This window comes from Patiria miniata, unplaced genomic scaffold, assembly GCF_015706575.1.
Source record: "Patiria miniata isolate m_02_andy unplaced genomic scaffold, ASM1570657v1 HiC_scaffold_18, whole genome shotgun sequence".
Lineage (NCBI taxonomy): Eukaryota > Metazoa > Echinodermata > Asteroidea > Valvatida > Asterinidae > Patiria > Patiria miniata.
The window spans coordinates 17938559-17943854 of record NW_024037056.1 but is presented as its reverse complement, the minus strand read 5'-3'; the positions used below and the strand labels follow the sequence as shown (position 1 = coordinate 17943854).

Sequence of the window (5296 nt, the reverse complement as noted above, 5' to 3'; positions counted from 1 at the left end):
AATTTCTGTAAAATTGCATTAAATGTTTCTAAGCCATGTAAAGCCCCTCATCATCAGAGTTTTTGCATAAATCTGGGATGGAGGACGGATGTGCCCCAAGATTTTGACTTGTGCCATAGGATCAGCCCTACTGAATTTTGTGCATAAAAAGCAATTCCTTATTTTTGTTGTGATAAAATCATCAAAATCACCTCAATTTAAAAGGCAAAAGAGTAAAGGAATGTATTCAGGAAACTAAGGATTTATCATCCTCATCCCCACTAAGGGTTGATTATGGTCATAAAACACGCCTTGCTTACAGCATGGAGCTAGGAACAGCTCCATGCTTACAGACAGTGACAGACAATTTTTAAGAGCTGAACTGAGAACTGGGTCACCATGTACTGGTCTGTAAACCATAAAAAGCTTTCATGAGAGTATCCAAGCCGATACTGAGTTCAATATTAAAAAAGGGCCCTGGTGCGACTTTGTAGGCTTCGCTGCGCTCCAGACTGTCATGGTGACTGCAAATTGCCACTAGAACACGCTGTGCTCTCCCACACAAACTCAAGGCATGAAGCCCCAGCTCACAGCCTTAATTCATAATGTATGCGATGCTGTTGATTTTTTTTAAATGGCACCCAAATGCCCGAGAGGCATATTGCTTTGAGGGTAATAATATAATTTATTTGAATTTAGCCTTTACCAAATTGTCATGTTTTCATAATATTAGAACCATGGGACAGTTGAGCACATAGGCCTGTGTGAAAGGTTCTTTGTTGAAAGTAAGTTGGGAGCTATTGCTGCTTTCAAGTCTTCTACCCATCACTGATTCTGAAGTTATCCGCACACACTTAGGTTGCGCATGACCACAATTCATTCTCTAGGTTTCATCGACTCTATTAGAATCTGGTCAGAACGAGGCTAGGTCATGTGGAGGGGGTGGGTGAATGGTACTTGAGGGGAGGATAGCCGGCCAGCCGGGTACATGGGTTGCTAGTGGGAAATATTGATTCACGGGGCAGGAGCAACTATACCCTGGATGAGTGTCTGTACCCTGGATGTCATTTTTGAAACTCTGGATTTTTTATGAAGACCTGTAAGAATACCGTATTCAATAAAAGTGTTGCCGTGCATGCAGTGCCTATATGTTAACAAGAACACAATGTGTATACCTTTTATTTGAATTTGTAATATTATTAAGGTATAAGTTCCAATATAATGTGTGTGAGTAATTATTGTAACGAAATTTACATCCATTTTAAGAAATAACGGAAACGCGCAGCCTTAATGAAAACACCGGTGCCTTGTGAACATTGATTGAACTGTGCAGGATTCCGTGTAGGACATTGTGACGCCGAGAGGACATCAAAGAATATAACAGGACTGATTTAAGTTCTTAAACCCACATTAAAAAAACGTAATTAAAAAGAAAAGTATGTCAAAAGATATTACGGAGAGCGGTATCAGGTTTGCATTGCGGTATATGTATAAATAAAATACGCCTTACTAAACGACAGCAGTGGCATTTGCTAATCTTAAAGGTAATGGACACCGTTCACAAATGTTTAAAAATAAAATTGTCAAAATCTTATGAAATATTCTATTTGATTGTGAGTAAATAATGGGATCAAGCATCCTAGGAAATCATTGTGCAAAGCATATTTTCATTTTTCAGGAAAAGAGGAATACATATCATTTCTTAAAAGGCTATATTTTTTTTTCAAACGCTGCCCGGAAATGATCGAATTTGTTTAAGTTTTCCGATTGCTTACATTTTGATAGGGAGAGCTTTCAACAAAAACCTTGCTTTGCGTTGAGAAAAATGACGATGCCATTTGCACAATTTCTCAAAACGTATATCTACTGAGCTGAAATTTCGTCCAGGCAATTTCTGTAATAACCAACGTCATATTTATTGCATTGTTGTTCCTTAAATCGGCAAAAAAATACTTATTTTTGGCAATAATGTCCATTACCTATATTTAAATAGTAATTATGCGATCATTATCCTCCAGAATATCGACTACTCAGCATTACTTCGAGTGAAATCGACTCCCAAAAGGACTTCAACTCCTGCCGAAGTGTTTCCGTCAGTTGGATCGAAAAGACCCTCGTCCTCCCGTGACGACGACAATGACGATAAGCCGTTGCTCTTCTCAGACGACGATGACCAGACGGATATCAAGACGGAGGTTGCCAGTCAGATTTACCGGATACAGAGCTTCCTGAGGAGTGATCGTCTGAAGCGACCCAGGAGGAGTGCAAGTAACAAGGGACAGGTTATCTAAGGTCTGTGCGAGACATTCCATTTCATGATTTCTATGTTTTGAGTCAGATTTCTGAGAAGGTAAACGCAGTTTATCGATTTTTACCTGTGCTTTCATCCATTTTCGCAGGTTGACATGCATGATGACTTGAAATGCTCTCCGGAGATTATACACAGATATTGTTTTCGTCGGAAGGGTTTAGTTCGACCCGCGAGGATCTAGGAAATAGTAAAAAATGTACCATAATTGAAAAAAAAATGAAAACATGTAGCAGATGTAAGATGAAAACTGTTCTGAAAAGTTTATGAATCGTTATTGCATGTAGGCCTAAGCATTAATATGGTTTTGTGTACTTGATATTATCCCTTTAATATTACCACTGCTGTACCTGACTAATGCCCACCGGAACTCAGCAGGCCGACATTACTTCATGCCTACTTTCTCATTCCAAGGAATGGGCACGCACGTTTGAATGTTTATACCTGATCGTAATTCGTTCCTTTTTTATGAGGACAAGTTATTGACACAAAGCTTGGGGCCCATTCCGAATGTGTTTACGTCAGTCTTGACTTTTTAAAGCTACTTTGAAATACTGCTACCAAACATAATTGCCCTTCGGCGTGTTACTCTCCGCGCTAAAGATATTTAATTGGTGAGTTTGGAATTTATCCGAGAAATGTAAATAAACATTCTCAAGAGTGTTGGAAGGCGGCTTCCATGTCGCCTTTCAAGTGTTCAAACCTGTGAATTTCGCATGTTTTCTATCAATCTCAATTCTGAATCTGCAGTATAACGTTGGTGAGATTTGTTTGATTCTTTCTTTCACTGTGAAGTCATATTTATCTTTACAACTCGGTACCTCTTCTATCAAATGCACGATGACAGGTGTGCTGTGTGTAGTGATCCAACCTGCGGCGCGAGAATCAAAGGTCAGCAAGTCACAATTTAACTCCTGCAGGTATAGTCATCATGTGGCCTGTTGTCCTGACCCATTTGTATCTATGTACAAAGTACATGCACCTTACGAGTGGAATGTATGTTAGGCCAAAAAAAAAATATTCGGTCTCTGGTCAGACCAAAGTTCCGGAATTGACGCGGCCACGCGGCTTTTTTTTTTTTTTTTGGCTTTTTTTTTTTTCTTCAAGCTTGGATTGTACAAGACAAGGTGGGGTACTATTTTGCTTTTTTGGTGTCCTCATGTACATTGGTGTCCTCCATAATTTGCCTTGGTGCTTTCGATCATTTGCCTTGGTGCAATTTCCCATTCCTTGGTGCTCTTTGGTAAAAAATATTGAGGAGGTGCGGAAATAGAGGGCGCTGTTGAAGCTACCGCGGAACATTTTGGAAAAAAAAAGATCGACGCGCATGATTAAAATCGACGCGCGCGCTGACCAGAGACCGACTTATTTTTTTTTTTTTGGCCTTAGTTTCATTTTTTTATTCGAATTCTGCTAATCCTATTAAAGCTGGGCACATACATTCTTTTCCCGCTCTTACCATGCGGTACTCATTTCTTTATTCACCATTGACGAGTATTGTTCCTTTCGTAGCAATCTTGGCCACTTTCCTCGCCTTCCACCGCTGTGACCCGGGTTCGATTCCAAGATTTTCAGTCCCTACCTGATTCCGTGGGCTTTCCTTATAATATTCTTCTGAGGTTTTCCTCTCACGTCTAAAACTCTAATTACTTCGCATTGTCTTGTATTTACTCGGGCCCCATGGACACCAGTGGATTTCAGTAAAAGATTTGCACAGTTAAAATAAGAGATTGATAAATAAATAGAAAATATCAGAATTACGAATGCAGTGTTGCATGAAATTCTAACTTTTCCTCAACAATTCCAAAACATGTATAATGCTCGATAAGACAAAACTGGATGTCAAGCAAGCGTTCCTTTGCACGGCTGCGATGGGCACGAACATTCTTCATTTCGATTACGAGTTGCATTCATAATTAACATATACCATCAACGCACATGAACCTTCTGGATGACAGTGAACAATCTCACTTATGTTTTCTAGTGGATCGTACTCTTGACACGTACTTTTACATTGAACTAAAGAATGGCGGTCAAAAATCTCACGCACTGAAGAGAGAAGTTCATTGAAATTTGTAAAGCCTTTTTTATCTGGAAACATTCCTTTGAGAGGGTACATTTTGCAAATAGTATAAGACAATGTCACCTTTCATCATATACTGTAAGTATTAAGCGAATGTTTTCCGAATGATATTTATTTGCATTCGGGTAAGCTAAATGTTATATATTGTCATAACATGACGACATTGGTTGAGATGATGCATTTACAGTCTAAGACAATTTCAATAGACATTTCGGTGATGTATAAGTCTTTCAACGCGTCTCCATCTCCTCACAATTTTATTTGTATTCATGGCATACACAAGGACCTATCTCAAGAGCCATCACCTGGAACATGCTTGCCTGAGGTATCACCTCCAAATTGAATCTTGTCTGTCACTAGAGAATATCACCCAGTGATGCAGAACCAGCCGACAAGAGACGTGTTAGCCCCTCTTTCATACTTGGGTATTTTTTTTAATCAAAGTTGACTTTTTTCCCCATCAAACCAGATTGCGTTATGATCTTGAGATGACAACCGCGGTTTCATGACTTGTAAGGGTTCCTAATACATATTTCTTAAAAAAACAAAAAAACAGGCTGGTCAAGAGGGTAGGTTGCGATAGTACATCATGCCTAGCGATCGATTATCATGAAACTTGGCCGATGTTTAATTCTTCTGACTAGCGTGCCCGAACCATGGCATTGAGAAAATGGGGAACCGCACTGGAACGGTGTTCTGGAGATCGGAGGTTCAAACTCCACCCAGTCAATTTCTTTATTTTATCTTCACCAAGAAAGAGCACTGGCTCCCTCGGTTTCAATGCTAATTTAATATTTACTTTCTGCAAACGTTATGACCAATCACAAGTGCCTTTTTGAAATGGTGAGGGTTCGACTCTCGGTTCCAAAGTGCCGTAGAAATCACGAATGTCTGTAGATATATAAACTTGTTGTAGTGGTCTCGGC

The 5296-nt window shown here is 39.5% G+C and overlaps 1 long non-coding RNA gene across 1 annotated transcript; it reads left to right on the top strand.

The window, feature by feature from the left end:
* The first annotated feature begins 2002 nt into the window (after nt 1-2002).
* Nucleotides 2003-2485, top strand: LOC119724990. Its single transcript, XR_005270684.1, has 2 exons — nt 2003-2271; nt 2379-2485. It is a non-coding gene; the product is annotated as an uncharacterized LOC119724990 (long non-coding RNA).
* Nucleotides 2486-5296: the final 2811 nt, after the last annotated feature.